At 40.9% G+C, this 22,163-nt stretch overlaps 1 protein-coding gene across 7 annotated transcripts in view; it reads left to right on the top strand.

Annotated features, from left to right (window-relative positions):
- APP (amyloid beta precursor protein) overlaps nucleotides 1-22,163 on the top strand; it is a 216,281-nt gene that overhangs the window by 163,743 nt on the left and 30,375 nt on the right. The gene's annotated exons all lie outside the window — the stretch shown is intronic.

The following is a 22,163-nucleotide window of genomic DNA, read 5'->3' as shown; positions in this document are numbered from 1 at the left end:
CTAATGACATGTATAAGTTCTCCCTTCCCTGTTTTTCCTGGAAAAGGGAATAAAGCATCACATAACATAATTCTTCGCAAAGCCCCAAATGCCCATATCTATTTAACTTTACCTCACAAAAGTACATGGATGGCAATTATGCTAGTGAATCTTTCAACATAAAAGAAATGTATGTCACCCTGGAGATTTGGTGTATAAACTGTCCACAAATAATCAATATGCATGTAGTATATCTCTCTCTGTAATAAATCCTGCCTTTGTTAATTGGGTTGGAAATAGATGCAGGTTATCTGAAATCAGAACAGCCAGGATATTATAGATCGGTAGACCCATTACAGGAATTCCTCCTTGCAGTGGTCCAAAGCACTTCCTGGCTTCCTTTTTACATTTTGTGCCAAAGCTATTCTACTCTTTCTTTTCTAATTTAGTACTTCCTTGTAAATATTGTTTGTATTATCATCAGGCAAGTGTTTGGCGTGGATCAGATGATGATGGTCTGATTAGTCCTGTGTGTTAACAAACAGAATCAAGTGTACTTCAGATTACATGCTTTGAAAAGAAACTACATCATCTTTGCTTTTGTTCAAAAGGGGGAATTCACTGTCGAGCAAGATCTTAGGAGGAGAGTCAGTAGAGTTTATAGTCTACACCATGGATAGAAGACAGGATTTCCAATTTTCACTCTATTAAATTTCTTGAAGAACTGAATATTCTTGTTAGATGTATTTGTAGGATAGACGTGTATAAGGAGCCTTTAAAATACTGTATATTAAATAAGTATAAGAAAATCTTCCCAGGGGATTGTCAAAGGCGGGGGGAAAAAAGGACACATATGTAATACCCTTTGTAATACTTTAAGCAATAAAAAAAAAAAAAGAAAATCTTCCAATAAGTTGCAGAAAAGACAAAAATCAAAGAAATCATCACATTCTTAAATGAACTGAAGCTCAGATCTTCTAGATGCGTGCATCTCTGCCTGTAGCTCTCGTAACAAGCTATTTTCATGTACGCGTGGCTTTAATTGAGGTGTTGTCAGTAGTACCAAACTGTAGAGGAATAAGCCATTGCACAGGACTAGAAAGTTGATGACCACTGATAATTTACTCTCACCCAGTAATTATGGTTGAGTCTTTTTAATTAAATTATCAGGAGTTTTTTATTCAGCAAGATAGTACTAAAGCGGTGGCCACTAATAAGTCATACTTCCACAGAACAGATGGAGATTCAGATATCTTGAGTGTTACAAAATGCCTAAGAACAGGGCAACAGTAAACTTCAAATCTCAGGGACAGGGAGGATATGCAGATCATCAGAATCATGGAATTTTTTTCTGAAAAAAAAGAAAGGCTCAACTCTTAAGTTGGATTAGCAGCATGTTATTTTCTAATATTTTTGTCATTATAAATATACTAGATACTGAATCCTGAAAGATGATCTTTTTTAATATCTTTCTTGCCTTATTTTTAAATGGTTGTTTCCAATAGAAAGAGAAGCTGGCAATGATGAACTTCCATTAATTGGACACGTGCACCATTTGAGCTCCTAACACCAAAGCTAAAGAAGCAAGAGCTCCCTGGGGAGAGTGGCTTTTCTGAATTGAGTTTTTAGTTGTTTCCTGTAGTTGTTCTTCATCTGAAGGAACGTTTAAAAATAACTCACTTTCAAAGTAGGAATATACATGAAATAAGGTTGATCATGGGTGCTAATTGTTTAAGCTGAGAGGTGTTTGGAAGTTCTTTGTAGTATTCTAAAATGCAGATAAAACCTGTACAATATGGTTTATTGTTTGAAAAGCATCCTTCAATACAAAGAAAAAAGCAGAATAAGTTAACAGTTCTCTCTTTCCTTTTATGATTTATTTTCTTGTTGATGCCCTTCCTTGACTAACAATCATACATTAAAATGCTCAGTAGTATTTTCCGATTGCTTTTTAGAGAGAGTAGGAGGGAGGAGACAGAGAGAGAGAAACATCGATGTGAGAGAGACACATCGATTGGTTGCCTCCTGCATGCGCCCCAATCAGTTGCCTGGGCCAGGGAGGAGCCTACAACAGAGGTACGTGCCCCTGACCGGAATCGAACCCGGGACCCTTCAGTCTCAGGTCAACTCTCTCTCTATCCACTGAGCCAAACTGACTAGAGCCCCCCTTACTATTTAAAGTGGCGCTTTGGAACTTTATTTTTTATTCAGCAAATGATGGAATCATTATTTGAAAGAAAATATACCTCCCCTCCAATGCCCGTGTTCTGTTTTAATCACCTTCGAACCCTTCAAAAAGGCAGAATCCCCTTGTTTCTCCTGTTTTTCAACTCAACCTTTGCTTTGTCAAATTGCTATTTCAAAATGATTGGGCCTTTTTGCCCTTTGCAGTCTCCCTTAAATCTATGCTAAAAGGATTCCGTTTTCTCTTACTGTTGGCACTGAGGTTATTTATCAAAGTGCTTCATTTTGCAGCTACCTCAAGGCTAAAAATACTGTAGCTCTCCATTTAGAGCTGGCTCTTTCACAGAATGCTGTAATGACCAATTTATGAAAAAGGCAGGAGGAAGGAAAGGGGACAGGAAGGCGTAATTGTCTCCTACCCTGTGCTTTTTTTCTTTTAGCATTCAAAATTAATAAAAAACATGAGTTATTATAAACCAGATGTTGGCAGGAATCTCGGGCATAACAAATCCAGAATGGCGTAGGATTGAGATCTATGGCAGGAGATCAAGAAACTTCTGCTAAGGAACGAATGCTTATAATTTCTTATTACAATTTGACTGTGGCCACTTGATCAAATTTTCTACTCTTTGGGAGAAAACACAGCATGCCGATTTCAAGGACAGTGTTTCCATTCTCTGTTCCTAATAAACCTATTGATTTGGGGATTTAATGAATTCAAAGTAGTCTAGGTTTAAAATAGAATATTTACAGCACTAGCCAGACCAACAAAAGAGCATTCATTACTACTGAGAATTTTATGCATCCTTATGCATAATTGTTAGTTGAGAAAGGGCATCAACAAGAAAAGAAATCATGAAAGTAAAGAGAGAATGATTAACTTACTAGAGGCCCAGTGCACGAAATTCGTGCATGGGTAGGGTCCCTAGCCGCTGTCGGCTATCACCCGGGGCCTCCCTTCCCCGGCTGCTGGCTGAAGCCTTCCTTCATTCCATGCCGCCCCTTGGTGGTCAGCACATGTCTAACTCGTGGTTGGTCAAACCTCCACCCCTAGGGACAATTGAATATTAGCCTTTTATTATACAGGATTTTGCTTTTTTTCTTTGTTTTTCATAAGAAATTATTTTTAAGTGTATGTAGATTTTATAGTTTATAGCTGATTTAAGTAGTTGGAAACAAGAACATTTATATCGTAAATTACCAAAGATGTGTTTCTTCTTTGGTTTTACAATAGTTTCAATGCTTCTTTTTATATTTTCCCCAATATTGTTACCTGAATTACAAATATGGCCAATGTTTGTTTGCCTACCTCTATGCCTATCTCTGTACCCCTCTTAGCAAGACAGTTAGCTCTTCCAAAATAAAACCACTCATTTTATCTTTTATTTATCTTTTTTATTTTTGGGGGGTTTTTTTATTTTTTTATTATTATTATTTTTTTTTGCTAAAAGTATTACAAAGGGTATTACATATGTGTCCTTCCCCCCCCCCCCCCGCCCTTGACAATCTATTTATCTTTTTTAATTAAGGTATAATTGATATATAACACTATATTAGCTTTACATAATGATTCCATATTTATGTACATTGTGAAATGATCATCACAATAAGTCTAGTTAACATGCATCACTGTACATAGTTACAAATTTATTTTTTTCTTATTATGAGGACTTTGAAGATCTACTCTCTTAGCAACTTTCAAATATGTAATATAGTACCATTAACTCTAGTCACCTGCTGTACATTACGTGCCGTGGCATATTTTATAGCTGAAAGTTTGTACCTTTTGGCCCCCTTCACTCATTTCATCTACCCTCCTCATCTGGCAACCGCCAATCTGTTCTATGAACTTTGGTTTTGTTTGCTTTGTTTTTTAGATTTGATATATAAGTGAGATCATACGGTATTTGTCTTTCTCTATTAGATATATTTTATTTCACATAATGCCCTGAGAGTCTATCAGTGTTGTCACAGATGGCAAGATTTTATTTTTTTATGGCTGAGTAGTATTCCATTGAATGTGTGTGTGTGTGTGTGTGTGTGTGTGTGTGTGTGTATTACATCTTTATCCATTCATCCATCAATGGACATTTAGTTGTTTTTATATCATGGCTATTGTTAATATTGCTGCAATGAACATCGGGGTACATGTATCTTTTGACGAAACTCAAGCAAATGTCTTTGTGAGCTTTCCTTTGAATCATGACTGCGGCACAGTAGTTTAATCTGTTTTCATGCCATTCTCTTATTTGTGTGTGTGTGTGGGCATTTGCACCGAGTGGGTGAAGCCTGAGGCAGTGCCTCCCACACCAGCTCTGCTGGTTTCTATGATGAGTCAGTGCGGTTCTGGGGTTCTTTTTATTAACTCACCAGCTTTGACGTATGGCCCTATAATTTGAATAAACATCCAAAAAGGAACCCTAACTAAAATGATTGGGGAGTGAGGTCAGACCACAGTGGTGGCTGCTAGACCGCTTCCTGGCGTGGAACCCGACAGCAGATGTGTCCTGGTTTTATATTCGTGGAGTCTTGGGAACAACCAATGATTTTAGACTGGAACAAGGGTTGGTTATTTTGTTTTTCACAAGCAGCTGCCTGCAAGGTCCATATTTAAAAAGAGGAGAATAAAAGTTATAGTGATGTTTGCCACCCTGAGTATAGAGACATTCTATTTGCAACTAATTTGGAAATATATTTCCACAAAGACTAACTGGGAATGAGAGGAATATGTTCCCAGGTGAGACAGTTTGGAAGGAATGCTAATTTGCATCTTGCTGTTCAACTCAAATAAATATTACAAGGTATTCCCCAAGTAAGTCCCATTTCTCTTTGTTAACAGGTCTTCTGTCATATACACTGTGGGCTACTTTAGACAGTAAGTCATAGACAGTGGGGTATAATATCTCATCTTCAATAGGTGATCATTCTGTTAACCTGCTCCAGATTATGAGGCATGTCCAAAGGAATGTTGACTCAGTATAAATCAAAACACTATTCAGAAGAGCCTTTTGGACTTGGAGCGAGAGACGGATGGTCAAAGGACCGAGACCAGGTTGTTACTTTATTCGACTGCCTATTGACAGATCCGTTGACCTAAGACGGGATTTCAAGTAGCTTATTTAGTGTGCTTAGTTTTTGTTGTTTTTTTTTTAAATATATTTTATTGATTTTTTACAGAGAGGAAGGGAAAGGGATAGAGAGTTAGAAACATTGATGAGAGAGAAACATCGATCAGCTGCCTCCTGCACAGCCCCTATTGGGGATGTGCCCGCAACCGAGGTATATGCCCTTGGCTGGAATTGAACCTGGGACCCTTCAGTCCGCAGGCTGACGCTCTATCCACTGAGCCAAACCGGTCAGGGCTTTTTATAAATATTCATTTACATGTGCTCATGAAAGGGAGGGTTAAATCTTATGTATTTCTTTGAAACAGCAAGTAATGACTCCTCGTATTGTCTTGTGCATGCCTCTTTACTTTTGCTTTGGGTGGCATTTAGATCAACCTGTCCAGCCCTTGCCAGCAAATAGAGGATCTATGTGTTCAGGTTCCTCTTTGCCATTGAACTTGATAAAGCTGCTCCTAAGGCCAGTGGAGACCAGAGACATTGTCCTCTTACGAAAAGAAGGGGCAGCTGCAAGTTTCATGCCTCTCAGAAGCCGTAGCCTGAGCCAGCCCGGCCTTGGCAGACTGTTCATTTCTTCTCTTGCAGAGGCTGTAATAGGGAAGCGAAGCTCTGAGCCTACAGCTTCTGAGGCTTCGCCAAGTTATGAAGGAACTTCCTGGGGTATGAGCTGGGGGTGCCAAAGGGAACATATCATATTAATGTGTTATACTTATTAGCATTTCATACTGTTTTTAGTTAGGAAACTCTAGAAGCAAACCAAATTTCACATTCCAGACTTGGGGCAGGGTGTGTGGGAGGGTTGAGAGAGAGATTGCCGTTTAACATGCTAAATTAGTTTTCTTTTGCAAAAACCTGTCTTCATTTTGTTGATGATTACTGAGCCTTGAAAGAATAAAAATGGGTTTACTCTCAAATGAGAGTCAGTATATTAAAGGAACGTTGCCAAGCAAGCCCTCATTGATGTGACATACACTGTAAGAAAAGTATTATCTATGTAGATGGACTTGAACGCCCCTCTACAGTTGTGTTCTGGAGCCACATGATAAAAACTGCATAATGCAAACAATGTTTGAGGTGAAAACCTAAATGAATGGTTGTATTTGATTATAAAATACAACAGCTCCATTGCTTTGGCTCAGTGATTAGAGTATCAGCCCATGGACTGAAGGGTCAAGGGGTTGATTTCGGTCAAGGGCATGTTCCTCGGATGCAGGCTCAATCCCCGACCCCAGGTGGGGCATGTGCAGGAGGCAACCAATTGATGTATCTCTCTAACATCGATGTTTCTCTCTCTGTCTCTCCCTCTCCTACTCTCTTTAAAAAGCAATGGAAAAATGCTACTTAGCATTTTAAGCATCTTTATGTATGATTGTTAGTCGAGAAAGGGCATCAACAAGAAAATAAATCATAAAAGTAAAAAATATCCTTGGTTGAGGATTAACAAACAAAAACAAAATACACCTCCTATTCGCTGAAAAAGAAACATAATTTTTGAGCAGTCATGGATAAAAAAATGAACAAGTTCTTATCATTAAAAATACAAATCAAAGCATAAGCATTAATTTTTTAAATTGTCAAGGTAACTTTTAAAAATGCGTCATACTCTGTCATGAGAAGAGTAAGTGTAAAGGAACTTTCATAAGCTCCTGATCAGTATATGGTACAACCTTTTTATGGGACTATTTGACTCTACCTAATAAATTAAAATGTGGTCTTTTCTAATTTAGCACCATATTTCTATGGATATACTGAACATGTGTGGAAAGAGGTACTTCTACTTGTCACTTGATACCCTGAATATCAATATTTTTTGGATAAGCATTACTACCTTTGAAATAACAAAGAAAAGACAAAAGATGTATAATAGACTCCACTTCCCTTTCTCAGCCTCCTGTTTATATTTCTCTCAATTTGGGGTTCAGTGCCCCTAAATTTATAGGGAAATTAAATGCAACATTTCAGGAAACAGGTAGAAATGGTCTAAGCCTCCAGTCTAAGTATAATCTGTGGAAATGCTAGGTCATCTGTTTTCTTCTTGCAAGACTTTAACCTCTCCTGTCACCGCCCCCCTTCTCCCCCCCTGCCCAAGAGTGCTCAGTTTCTCTGGAATTCTGGTAAAAAGGAAAGAGCCTTCCTAATACACTGTTGCTGTCCTCCCCTCCTATTTATTAGGGTACTTAATGTCAGTCAAAAAGAGCTCTGGAAGTTCTTAGCAATTTTATTTTAATACTGAGAATGACTACTTGTAGCAAACCAACCAAATTGAAGTGTTTTGAGGACAGTAACCTTAAGATAAATAACCCCTCAATTTTCTTCTAAGAATCAGACTTGAACAATTTCCAAATTGCTCTTGACAATGTTGGTTATTAAGAGGGACATAAACAACAACAAAAAATTACTTCAAGGCAAGTAGGAATAGGAAAAGATAGGGGCTATGGGAAGTATCTTTTTAGGTACATTGGCCCTACCAGAATGTATTTACAGTTCACAGGCTAAGTCTCCTTCATTTCCCTCACCTTCCTCTTGGCAGAAATCTCAACACTGAGTGCTTTTTTTCCCCATCTTATGGGAGAAGTCTTCTTATACCTAACGTACCTGCTTCAGGTATAAGAAGAGGAATTAAGGCGTGACCGTCTGTAGATGTACTAGCACCGTCATCCTTCCTAAAAAGAGCCAAGGAGCCTATCTGTTAGTGTGGAATCCATATGTCAGTCAAGTATTGTATGAAACTATGAGAGGCTTTGCTCCCTCAGTCTCTTTGATTTGAAATGAAGAGATGGGTCCTGCCCCTCATTCAGGATGGACCTGTGTCCACTCGGCTGCTGCCAACATCTCCTCAGGGACAGGCAGGTGGAATCAGACCTCAGTTTTCAGATTAAGGATTCTGGGTGATTATGTGGCTTGATCAAAATTGGAGATTGTGAATGCACAGCAAACATCGTCAATGCCCAAGGGGTTCAAACCCCTTCAGAAATCGAAGCAGGTCTTCAAATACTTGAGTGTAAAAAAATAATGCTTTCGCTTAAAAAAAAAAGAAAAAGAAAAAAAAGTAGAGAGCCCTCTGTGAAGAGCTGAGTCTGATATTTTAGTTTTATATAAGGCCTTGTTAATCTGGGCTTTAGGTCCTTGGAACCCATTAGTAGGGGAGGCTGTGTGATGAGCTGATGATCTCCAATCATACCTTGAGCCTTCTTCACTGACCTGTGTGATTTCTGCACCTTTGTGTCATCAGCCAATAGTCTGAGAAGAGTTTCTGTCATTTGCTGATGTCTTTGGTTTGGTTGCTGTAAGTCCTAGGACATGAAAGGTACCTGAGAGCTCATCTGAAATTCTCCTAGGGAAAAATTCGCACCCTGTGGAAGTGGTTCTGAAAGCTATTGATTGTTTCTTTTAAATATACACTGAGTGGCCAGATTATTATGACCACCCAAGCAGTACAATGAAGTGAATTAGTTATGCAAATAATAATAATTAAACCTTGAGAGTATTTGCTTAGGAAGTTTTCAATATTCAGTATTTCTGGAAGTGTCAATGAAGTACTGATGGGGTGGTCATCGTAATCTGGCCACTCAGTGTATATATTCGGTATGTACTAGTATATACAGTGTGTGTGTGTGTATGCATTTGTATATATTTGTATATTTTTATTGATTTCAGAGGGGAAGGAAGTGGGAGAGAGAGATAGAAACATCAGTGATGAGAGAGAACCATTGATCGGCTGCCTCCTACACGCCCCACACTGGGGATCAAGCCTGCAACCCTGGCATGTGCCCCGATTGGTAATCAAACTATGACCTCCTGGTTCAGAGGTCAAGGCTCAACTGTTGAACCACGCTGACTGGGCCATTGATAGTTTATTTTTTGAGGGCTAAGTGAAGCCCAATAATTTGGAGGGATTCTTATCTTAAAATACAGAGTCCCAGCCCCCATCTCAGACCTACAGAAATCTGCATTTTCCTTATCTCCCCATGTAATTCTTCAGAAGTTTTCAAACTCATGATTAGATACCTAAATTGTGTTTACATTGGTCTTGAACTAAGAATGGCAATCCTCGGTGAAAATCAGTATATCCTGGTAAATTAGCCATGTGACTTCCGAGTGGTGCTGATTTCCAAAGCTGAGATTATGTAAAATATTACAGTGAAGCATTATTAAGCTTGAAGTTCAACCATATAGAGAATTTGTTTAGGTGTGACAGAGTTGATGGCTATATTTTATTTATCCAAGTTAAGGCTTATTATTAGCTATGAAAAGAGATTGGCATAAACTGCTCATTAACATTGATTAACTGTTTCTCTAAAAGGACTAAACAATACTGTTGGGGTCCAACCCCAACGGGTCCAGGGATCCCCAAAGGTGTGGACAGAGTCGGCGAAGAATGAATGACATGGAAACTGGTTTCAGTTCATCAGCATAGCGAGGTTCTCCCTCCAGGATCTCCAGCGAAGTTCTGGTCAGGATCTCCAGCGAAGTTCTGGTTAGGAACTCCAACCAAGTTCTGGTCAGGATCTCCAACCAAGTTCTGGTGCCATGTTCTCTCGCTAGGTTCTCCAGCTAGGTTCTCCAGGTTCTCCAGCCAGGTTCAGTCACCAGGTCCTTTAGCCAGGTTCTATCCAGGTTCTTTTGCCATGTTCTGTCTAGGTTCTCCAGTGAAGTTCTGTAGCCAGGTTCTGTCCAGGATCTTTTGCCATGTTCTCTGGCTAGGTTCTGGTTAGGATCTGACGATTATTGTCTTGTTACATCTGTATTTATACCAGCCGATTTTAATCCTGTCAATTTCTATTACAAAGGTTAGGGCTTTTCTTATCTCCATTCCAGGGAGTAAAGATTATGTAGCTTAACTACCCGCCTGGCACTTAATTAAGGGGTTGTATCCCCTCCCTAACCTCAGGGAAAAATCCCCACCTGGGGAAACAATCTTTCTCGGAGAGGTGACCTTGGTTAAAACACATGGCACTAAGGAGAGCAAACATATTAAGAACAATATGCTATATATGCCAGGTCCCTTGAAACAGCAAGGATGGATCGGATCCCGGCACAATACAAGCACAGGGCAGGCGTCAGTCAGAAAACGCCATACTTTATAACATTTCCCCCATTCGCTCTTTTGTGTGCTGTTTCAGAAATTGTAAATCTGCTACTCTATTTACCAAAATCTTTTCCTCCTTCCTTAGATTCTTCACTTTGTATTATGAATACTGGAATGTTACTTAGATCATCTGTTCTGGCTCTCTTCAATTCCAAAGTGATACTATTTTAATAAGGCATGGAAGGGAAGATCCACAAAATATGCCTGGAGTTGTCAACCTTGTAAATGACACATAGTGAAAGCTTAATCGTGGAGGATTGTCACAGAGCCTGATGTTAGCTCGGGAAACATGTGTCATCGTAGAGAATTGACGGAAAAAGAGTACCAGGGAAAAGCCTGCTGAGCACCAATCCAGGAGCCTGGCCTGAGAGGCAGCTCTCTGTTAAGCAGGAGTATAAATATTTTGCGGGTTATGCAGGAAAGCAAATTATATTCCTCTGCTTCTTAAAGTATTTTATATAGTCACTTGGCACAGAAGTTGTACATAATCTCCTCTGTTCCCCCCCCCCCCCCCCCCCCCCCCCCCGCCAAACGAATAGACCACATAGCTGAAAATGTCCCAGACGCATAGGGAAACTGTCATTTGGATTTTTCCCTCTGCCTGCAGCGAGGGAAAGGAGCAAAGGAGAGCACTTGAGAATGTTCTTGGCAATGGCCATGAAAAGTAAAGGAAGTGAAAAGCCTCAAAGGTCAAGTATACTTTCAAACCTCCAACTGGGCCACATCTGAAATAGATCCCTTCCTTGTCATTTCTAGGAAAGGGGTAGGACATGAAATTCACTGCACAGCCCTGCCAACCGATTGGTAATTTACAATGCTTCTCTCATCTTCAGCTTTCACCTTTTCAAAAAAAGAAGAAGAATGAAACAAAAATTCCATAGAAAATGCTGTTCTGACCTTTGGTCTTCCTTTTATCTGGGTAGGACTGGGTGGATGTCTTGTATTGTGCTTCCAGTTCTGGAGGCTGGAAGTCCAAGAACAAGGTCTTTGCAGGTTTGGTTTCTCCTGAGGCCTCTCTCCTTGGCTTGCTGATGGCTGCCTTCTGCTGTGTCTTCACACGGCCATTTCTCTGTGCATGAGTGAGAGAGATCTCTGTTGTCTCTTTGTTTTCCAGTCCTAGTGGATTAGGGCCCATGCTTATGACTGTATATAACTTTACCTCCTTAAAGGTCCTATCTCTGAGTATAGTCACATTGGCCTAAAGGCTTCGATGTATGACTTTTGGGGTAACACACGTTAGTTTATAAACAGTTGGCTACATCACGCTTCTGGATAGACACAGTGTACCCCCTCTTTAGTATTCGTCAGTCCTCATCTATTTAATGTACACGGATGGTGTCTTTATCCCCAGAAAGTCAGAGGGACCATGAAAGATATTTGTCCTGCTTCTGCACCCTAAGTCATTGAAACCAAGTTTCACTTTAGCAGTCTTCACTCTGCCTGTATGAACTTCTAACATATGACCTCTTTGGCATATAAAGCATATATTTAACCTGAAGAGATTTGAAGGCTTTTGAAAACTTGTCTTTTTGCTAATTTATCTATACTCTTTTAGGCTCCTGGAGAGAATTTTTTTGTTAAGATCAGCTTGTCAAAAATGACCCCTAAAGTGAAATCAATATGCTGAATTTTATGGATGACTCCCACTGTCCCAACTTCACTCAGCTTAGTTGCTGAGCATAGGAATGACAGCAGACTCAGTTCTGGCATTCATGTCATCACCCTGGAGTTAGTAAAACCTTAAACCAGCCAGGCATTGGGCATGCGTTTAGCTGCCAGGGACAGCTCAGCTTCTGGTGTCTGAGAGAGGATGTGACATAACCTCTGTGCTTCCAAGGTGTTTGAAACTAAAGACCTACTTCCTTGCTGAGCTTAAGAGTTGACACTGGTGTCCAAAATTCCCATGGTCTTATCAGGATAAGCCATGCTGCCACTGATGGCCAAGAAAGGCAGGTGGATAGTGTGCCCTTAGAAGAGTGTTGGGAGAGAGCGAGGAGCTGAGAGCTGAAACAAAGCAACATTTAGTCGCCACTGAAACACTTTCTGGTGCTTGGAGCGTGAACATCTCTGCACTGATGGGGCTAAATTAAACTCTTAGATTATAGAGCTCTTTTATTCCTCTCCCCCTGTCTACCTATCCCAGCCTTGAATGCAGAGCTCACCAAGAAACCACACTCTACCCCAATGCAATTATTAGAGCGAGAAATGGTTATCTTATCAGCAAATGGTTAATATTCACGTATGGGCAGTGTATTAGTTTCCTAGGGTGGCTATAACAAATTACTACAAATTGGGTTTGCCTGAAGCAACAGTTGATTCTCCCATCATTCTGGAGGCCCAGAAGTCCAAAATCAGGGGGTCCGTCCGCAGGGCTGTGCTCCCTCCAAAGGCTCTGAGGAGCATCTGTTTCAATTCCTTTCTCTTGTTTCTGGTGCTGCCTACAACCCTTAGCATTCCTTTGGCTTGTAGAGACCTCACTCCCATCTCTGCTTTCATCTTCAAGTTAGTATTCTCCTTTTGTCTCTGTCTCTGTGTGTCTTCTCCAGTATGATCAAGAGCCTGCCTTATTCCAGTAGAGTCCACCCTACTCCATATTGGATTGAGGTCCTATCTTATTCTAGTATGATCTCACCTTTACTTGATTGTGTCAGCAAAGACCCTATCTCCAAATGAGCCATACTCACAGGTATCAGGGATTAGGACTTCAACATACCATTTTGGGGAACATAATTCAACCCATATCAGGCAGTTTATTTTTTTCTTTCCCTTGACTTGTATGAATTTGAAAAATTGACCAAGTTTCTTCCTGAAACATTATCAAATTTAAGTCAGGTTCTGCTTGTCTTGAATTGATGATCTCTTTGTTTAAAAAGAATAATTTACATATTTAATTGGTACAAATTGTGAAAGGCTTTAAATGCTTTGCATTTGCTTGAGGCTGATTAATGAGTAAATTTGTAAACTGTGGCTGTTTTAATTTGCCGGGGTTAATTAATGTTTACTGCACTTGGAAGATGAAAAGACATATATAAATGCACCGTAATATGAATCATTTTTTAATTTGTTGTGGAGCATAAAGTATATTCAAACTGCTTACATCACTTTTTTTTAAAAAAAAAGGCTGTTGTAACACTATGGTAATTAGTGGAGAGGACTCTAAAATTTTGAGGTGAATTAATTACATATTATTGAAGATATCCTGTTTTAATACTATATATTCCAAGAAAGGTAGTTATATTTTTACTCTCATTATGTAAAAAGTAAAGAGTAGAAATCTCAGAGGTCAAAATTGATAATTATATAGTGTATCATAATTTAGATAAAGTCTGGATTTGTTTGGTTTTGCTTTGGCTTTTTAGTTCTGAGTTGAGACTTTCAGAACAGGGTAGGGGAAAAAAGGCTAGCTGTGCTGAAATAAAAATAAGATTTTACAGTACTAAAATTTTTAGTCAGAAATATGAAATTTCCTGGTATTTTTTTTTTTACTAATAATATAGGAATTGAAAAAAAATAAATAAATAAAAAGAAAATAAAATTTTAAAGTAACATTTTTAAAGAGAAGAAATTACTAGATTTCTTGTAAACTTTCAACTGAAGAAGCATCAGGGGCTGGGATGAGGTCTAGTGCTGAGACTGGGAAGTGATTAGAAGGAAAGACTGGGGTAAGGTCTCCCCTACGAAGCCAGAAGCTGAGCATTATGGAAAGCGGTTGCCTCCGGCAGTGGAATGAATGGGTTGTCCATTCTTGTGAGGAGGTGGCCATCTGGGGTAATTTTCCAACGTGATCAATGGAACACACCTCTGGCACCAGGATCCATAGTTCACGAGGCAACTTAAAGTGGTGCTGGCCTCGGGGATACCACCCCATTCCACTTCACCATTATCTGAAGAGAGGGCAAACCCAAGGTTAAAGAAGCAAAAAGATTGGGTCTGCTTTATTTTTCATCTCCTACACAGTTTTCTCCTTTGTTCTTTGCAAAATAAAAAAATAAATAAATAAGATTGCTTTAAAAAAAAATCACCTCATGGATACTAACATTGAAATAATTTAAGAAAAAAAAAAGACCCATAATTCTTTGTTTGGATATGAACAGTAACCACCAATCCAATGTTATTGTTAACCACTGCTCTTAGACTCTAAGGAATTTTTATCAAAGACACGGCACTTCGTTGTGGGTGGAACCATTCATTCTCTAGCAGAATTCAATATACAAAAAAAATCCCCTAGGAGAAATCTAATGTAAGCCTTTTCCCAAAAACCCTACAAAATTCTTCTGAATCCTGGAAAACTTCCATTTTCATTCCAGTGCTTCCCTGTGGGCTGTTTCAGCACAGACATGAGCTCTCCCAGCCCGTATTTTCCATGGTCCTAAGACATCGCCACTACGATGTGTTGGAATATTGCAAATTCTCCGTGTCTTAAGTAAAACCTGTGCTTCTTTCCTATATCTGCCCTTCTGATAGACAAAACTCAGGCCAAGGATAAAAATATTACCATCCACCCGATCACACCTCTACCCTGCTTCAACACCACCATCAAAGCCACCCTGTTTTTCCTTGTATCTCGTCCTTGAATGTCTTTCTGGCTTTATCACTCTCGCATACATTTTTACCCACCATCCCCTTCCCCTTTCTTTAATGTTGACCTGCCGCTTACGGATCTTATAATCCCCAGATTCCCCCTCCATCCCTGCTGGCCACTCAACCCGTAGAATTCCCGTAGTCTGGATTTTTGCTAACTGCATACTCCTCGTGCGAATCATGTATTCCTCTGCCCTCCATATCCCATAAACTTCAAGTTCTGGCTTCTGTTTAAGCTGCTTCCCTTGTGCCCAACAGCCAACATAGTCCCAGCTCTGGGCAAATTCATCCTCTGCTCATTGGTACGTGCATTTACATCTACTACAACGGTAGTGTCTCTTCCTCAGCAAATCTGTAATATCACTATCCCCAGCCCCACAATCACAGTTTTTTTTTTTTTCCTCGCTCGCTCTGTTCATACTGTTTACCTTAACACTTTTATGGGAATTATTTTCATGCCCATCTTTCCTCTGGGCCATGAGCTCTGAGTGAAAAGGAATTGCCTTAGTTGTTTATTGCACTGGCCTGAGAGATGGGAGATGGTTGGATTTCTGAACCGTTGAATGAATAAATAAATGAATGAATGAGCTCATTAATTAATGAGAAAATGGTTTTGTTTTTCTTGGCTCCAGATTATTTTCCTTAAAGGGAGTCGTTTCAGCCTCCCACTCCCGCACTATTAATGCTTCCCTGAAGGCAGACACTCTCCATCCATCTCCAGGCCCCAGATGCCAAGCACTTTCCGTCACCGGGCTCGATTTCCCCTGCATTGTTAAGTGATAACATAAATCAGCTAATGCAGATGAGAAAGGACCGTTGCTCTTGCAGAATTGTGCACTGCAGAGCAAGTTTTGTGTTAAAGTAAACACGAACTGGCCAGTGTGCAGAAGAGCAGAGAGGGTTGGTGTGTGTTTTTTAAATCTGCAGAAATAAACATTTCCAATGAGCTAGCATGTATACAAACATGCCGTGATGGCTACAAGAGCAGGCAAGCCCTCCCTTGTGACATGTATATATTTATACTTGTCCTGATCTTATTCATACTTACCTGGTCCCCTTATTATAATTGTCAGCATAAATCTTTAGGCTCTTGGAGTGAAATTAACTAAGTATGGATGTTGACAATTTCACTTTCTACCATCAGCTAACAGGCTTTGCTAACCAATACGTCCTTCTAAAGATAAAGTCCGTCAGTTAAGCATTTACCAGATCAATCCATTGGAATGCACTTCCTTCATAGCAGAGAATGATTGCTGGCTATTGGGAGAGGCACTGTTTCCCATTCCTTTGGTTTCCTTGGGTCCGCCCCAGGATATCTGTTACCCAGGTAAGATAGACTCTCACAAGTTTGGGAAAGGGTGCCGATCAGAAGGACCAGAACTTACAGTGTGCAGGTTGGACAGGACCAAACTATAGAGGCACCCCTCAGACTCCCTCCCTCTTCGGGTGCAACTGAGGGTACACGGGGAAGCTGAAATCCAGTCTGCATGCAGCTACAAGCCATGTGCCCTGTGCGTGACTCATTCCCCAAAGAAAGCAGCATGTGGTCTAGTAAGGGCCTGGCCTTTATGAGAAGTAAAGGTGATGCTTTCGTCTCCACCTGCTCTCTCTTGATTGGTGCAGAGCTCAGGTGAGAAAGGAGACGTTATGGATTGATGCCCAGACACCCCAACACCAGCAGCAAAGGCTCCAGGACAGGATGGGCCCAGATTATATAAAGGCCCCCGAACGACGTTGCCTTTATTAAACATGTGCCAGGGAAGTAAAACTGTATTTGAGTATTTTTCAAAAATAATCTTCCTCGCCCTGGCTGGGTAACCCAGTTAGTTGGAGGGTCATCCCATCCACCAAAAGGTTGCAGGTTCGATTGCCAATCAGGACACATACCTAGGTTGCAGGTTCCATCCTCATCGAGCTGCTTAAAAGAGGCAACCAAATGATGTCTCTCTCTCTTCCCCTTCCTCCTTCTCTCTAAAAATCAATAAAAATACATCCTCAGGTGAGGATTAAAAATAATCTTAAAAAGCAATAATCTCCCTCCTTTTGCTTTCTTGTGCTCACTAAAGGCATCAGCAGTTTTTGAAAAATGAAATGTGACATTGACGCAGGTAGTGCAAACCTCAGATTTTGTTTTCTCATTTACTCTATATCTGAGAACTTAATTAGAAGTAAAAACAAACAAACAAAAAACTATACCAACTATGCAGAACAACCCACCGGAAAATGGGAAAATACGTGCTGTGGAATGAAATGGGAGAAAAATTCATCCTCACAATTCCATCTCTGTGTTCTCAAACCTGATACTTGCAGTCCCAGGGGCCTCTGCGTGCTTAGTAACCTCGCTGCGTTTACTCTCATTGACCACAGTCATAAAACTTAGGTCATAAAGCGATGATGGGAAGAGATGAAATAATCAATCCTGCAGAGGATAAAACTGTTTTTCAAAATGGCTCTCGGTTTGCTCTGGTGGTGGAATTGCAGGTGAATCATTGTTATTTCTTTTGTTTTCCACCTCTTTTGCACAGAATTTATGTTCCTCTTGCCATTAGTACCGACTGTTAGGTTTGCATTAAAAGAGGAATCACAAAGAAGCCCTGGCTTACGCCACAGGGTTAGGCTCTTGAAGACATGTTTGCAGAGAGAATTCCACATGCTCCTGATTAGTTTGAAACTCCTTGAGCTTAGCCATGAAAGTAGACATCTCCAGCCAGTTTTGCCTCTAGGCTGTGAAGAGACCACTGTTTCCTGGGTCAAAAACCACATGAAAGAATTGCCTTATGTGTAAGAGTCAGGAGGCATAAAAATCACATTCATTTTTCCTTTTATTGCATAGGATGCATAGTTTATATCTGCTTATGTTAATGGTCATATATGCACATTCACGATATCTGCTGACGAGAGGAAAAATCCAGATAAATAGAGGTTAAAGCTGGAGCTATAATTTTAGCTCCACCGGACTGTATTTTTCTTTTCTTTGTGTTTTTTTTGTTGTTAATCCTCACTAGAGGATATTTTCCCATTGATTTTTTTTTTTTTTTTTTTTTTTTTTAGGGAGAGAGAGAGAGAGGGAAAAACAGAGAGAAACATTGATGTGAGAGAAACACATCCATTGGTTGCCTCCTGCAGGAGCCCCAACCAGGGCCCAGGCCTGGGAGGAGCCTGCAGCCAAGGTACATGCCCCTGACCAGAATCAAACCCAGGACCCTTTGGTCCTCAGGCCGACACTCTGTCCACTGAGCCAAACCAGCCAGGGCATGAACTTTTTATTTTAAAACAATTCCAGACTTAAAGCAAAGTTCTGAAAATATTACATGAAATTCCTGGTTTTGAAAGTAACTTGCAGACACATTGGCCCTTTACACCTAAATTCTTCAATATGTTTCCTCTAAACAAGGACATCGATTTGTATATGTGAATATAACCTCAACGCGGCATACATTCAGAAATTCTTTCCATAATAAATAAACTTGGGCTCTGGTGTGACCTTTAGAAGAGTGTGCCCCTCAGGACTGCTTAGGCCCCCGGCTGCCCAGGCAGAGCAGGACTCCCGATGTAGCCAGAAATAGGGTTGGCACGTGGGCACAGGTTCCAGGAGTAAACATGAAGAAGGAACCCTTTCATCTGTTTTGAGGTGCCGAGGGGCCTGCCTGCTTTTATCTTGATTTCTGACTTGATGCCATTGGTAGAACTGAGTTGTTTGATCTACGATGTTTCAAAGTCCAGAGGAAATTTATCTTAAATGAAAAGGGACTCTTTCTGTGCTCTCGGTCTTATGCCGGGCAAGTGATACTTCAGGAAAATGTCACTGGCGATGAGGGATCTTCTCATAGTGATCATCTCACATGGATGCGGAGCCGTGTTGGCATCCCCTCCGGGGACACTTTGTTGTCCTAAGTGGGTAAAGCATGCTCCATTTACAATCCGTGTCCAAGGAACTCCGAAAGAAAAATAAACCCACATTCAGACGTGGAGGCTGAATTTTAAGACCGTCAGAGATTTTCAAGATGGATAGCGTGGCTAAAAATAAGAGGACTGGCCCAGTTTCCTGCAGGTTGAAATAAAAAGTAGATTTGTGGAGCAGCATTGCTCTGGGATAAGATGATGTCTATGAAATTTTTTCCCCAAGTTGGGAAACGTGGCGGCACCATACAGGGCTCTGTTTCCACTGCGGTTGTCCAGTCCCTACACCCCTGATGCAAAGGGATATTTGGGAAAAGACAAAAATAAATTAACAAAATTAATTAATTAATTAATTAAAATAAAACAAAGGGATATTTGGGGTGGCTGAGCATGCAGAATCAACCATTTGAATAACTCAAGACCAGCCCTGGCCAGTGTTCTCAGTGGTTAGAGCATCAGCCCATGAACGGAAGGGTCATAGGTTCAATTCTTGGTCAAGGGCACATACCTGAGTTGCAAGTTCATTCCCGACCTGGTCAGGGAGTGTGCCAGAGGCAATCACTTGATCTCTCTCTCTCTCCCTCTCCCTCTCTCTCTCTATTTCTCTCTCTCCCTCCCTCCTCCTTTCCTTCCACTCTCTCTAAAAATCAATGGAAAAAATATTCTCAGGTGAGATTAAATAAGTACATAAATAAGTCAAAACCCCAAAGGCATCTAAATTATCTTAAATTTGACTCCAAATTGGGGAACACTAATGACAGTTTGTGTAGCTATCATTCTATGCCCATCATCCGGAGAGGGAGTCAGAAGGAGATAGCTGTTCGGTGGGGACCTGCTGTTGGGGGTGGGCTGTCAAAATGGAAGCCATAAGCAAGGCCTGGCTTAGATAAGGGAGCAGCTCATGGTTGTACGAGAGGGCATGCCCTGGCTTTCCAGCTTTGCTCTACCATCCAGAAGTGCTGTGACTTTGGACTATGGCTAAAGGCTCTTACCTTTGGTTTCCTCATAGGAAGAAAAAAAATATCACTGCATTCGTCACTTTCTAAATCTGTCGAAAATAATGTATGATGATAGAGGTGTGCTCCTTTAAATGCTATTGGTTACAAGTCAGATTAAATAGCCGTGTTCTCGAAGAAGTGGAATTTTTCATGGGATGGTGAGAAGGTTGCACTGGGAGTCGGGATATTTGGGTTCAGATCTCAGTTCTGCCACTTGGTAACTTTAAAGGCATTTCTCGAGATGGATGACACAATTTGCTCAACCGTCAATGAGGGTGGCAGCCCCACCTTAAAGATTGTTGTGGGTGTCCAATGAGCTAGTGGATCTGAAAAAGGCCACAGAAGGTGTCGCAGGTGCAGTCGATCTCATGCTGTCAAGCTGTCCTAGCATGACAGTTCCATCACAGGGGAGCCATCTCACCGTTTGAAATGTCCTAATGTACAAGAATCACCTCAAAAGTTCTCCCCAAATCAGCACTTCAAACAGGCTGCTCCATGAACTACAGGTCAGTCCATGCCTAGAAGTAAGTGTGCCCACAGCGAGGGCTGGTCTTCAGGAGGGGAGAGCACAGAGCTCCCTTACACTCTTAGAACATTCTTTCTCTCGGCGTCTGAATGACTCTGACACGCTTCCTGAACACTTCCCTGCTCTGGCTCCTAGGTCACTTCCTGACAAATGGTCTGGCACACACGGAAATTCAGAAGCAGTCCTTCCTTCCCTGCGGCTTTCTGGTTCAGAAATGTCCTCGTGAAAGATCGCTTCCAGGGGTTGGGTTCTACTAGCCTGACTTTGAGAGATTTCGGAGTGAGGGTTTTTATGGCACTGTTGTTTCTTGGCGGCACTCCTTGTTCACACCTTGTTTTGTTTTGAGGCCTGTTTTCTATGAAAGGGGGAGGCCATTGTGTAGTGATGCCTTTGTACAACTTGTGGTCAGACTATAGTGTGCCTAAGAATCACATGGGGATCCTTTTCCAGAGTCCGTTTCCCTGGTCCTAGGAGGGATCTGAGATTCTGCTTGCCACCCCTCCCGGGGGAGGCCCGCGGAATTAGGCCTCCCCTGATTCTCTGGATGAGGAACGCAAGGCCTAGGGAGTTTCCGAGGCCGTGGGTGTAAAATACAATGAACAGTGTGGCAGTGATATGCTGAGCCGTGGATCAGACATGCACAGAACTGTGATGGAAAAATTAAATCCAATCTCGGTGCTGGTGTGGGCAAAATGCCTAGAATGGATGACAGATTTACAGTAGAGCTTCTAGATAGGGAAAAAATTACATCCCTTTGATAAATGCTTCCAATGCAGCTGTGGCAGTTCGGGGGGCGGGGCGGGGGGCGTACTTTGTACAGAGGTGGAATCTCCGGTCCTTTCAGATACATAAGTAAATATTTATTTAAAAGAGAAGAATTGGTTATATGAGAATCCCCTGTTAGATAAGGTTGAAAGGAAATCTCTGTTTTAGGGAAAGGCTGCTGATAAATACATACTTTTGTACCGGGAACCAGAAGAATCAGAAAATGGGGAAAATTAATAAGAGCGATGCCGCTTCAATCTCATACAAAAGAAAAAGCAGCAAGCCCAGGGGGCCTCGGGCTTGCACCGGTCCCCACGTCAGCACTTTACCAGCTGTGCTTGGCCCAGGCCAAGGCTGAGGTCTAACCTCCTTTCCGATTAGGAAATTGTCCTTTCCGCCCCAAATGTGTTTAAAGGATGGAAGAGGTAGACCAGTCATCACAGCCAAAGCTTGTAAAAGAACTGGTTTAATGTTGGTAAACTCTATTTTCTTGAATCCTAAAATGTGGCAGTTAAATTTTGGGGAGGGGCTTAAGTGGCAGATGAATAATTAAGAGAAGAATATTAGAATTCGTCTGTTTCCCCTTGAGCAGCTCTTTGATGAGGCTGTTTCTTTCCAAAACCATGCGAGTCTGTGGCTTCTACAAAAACAAAACAGTTTGGTCATTTGACCAAGATGACATTGCTATTGGGTGTTGCTTTTGATGTTAGTTTCTTTAAAATATTTTAAATATTTACAGTGACTGCTGAGTGATGAGGTATTTTTGTTTTGTTCTCTTCACTGCACATCTTCAACACATTTTCAGAAGGGCAAGCTGATGGGGGTTTTCGCTGGATGTTTAGTATTTGAAATGAAGTATCTCTGCTGTTGTTTGAACTGTAGATTAAATATTACCATCATGGAACTCAGTTAAATATTTCCAGTCTTAATTGCAGAGCTCATGTGTCTGGGTATTAAGGGAAGAAAATATTTGACTCCAGAGGTAACACGGCAGTTGGCAAAGGCAAATGCTTAAA

This window comes from Myotis yumanensis, unplaced genomic scaffold (assembly GCF_028538775.1).
Source record: "Myotis yumanensis isolate MYYU_CA2020_CCGP unplaced genomic scaffold, mMyoYum1.0.hap1 SCAF_2, whole genome shotgun sequence".
Classification (NCBI taxonomy): Eukaryota; Metazoa; Chordata; class Mammalia; order Chiroptera; family Vespertilionidae; genus Myotis; species Myotis yumanensis.
The sequence above is the reverse complement of the archived record's forward strand: the minus strand, read 5'-3'. Positions and strand labels throughout refer to the sequence as shown.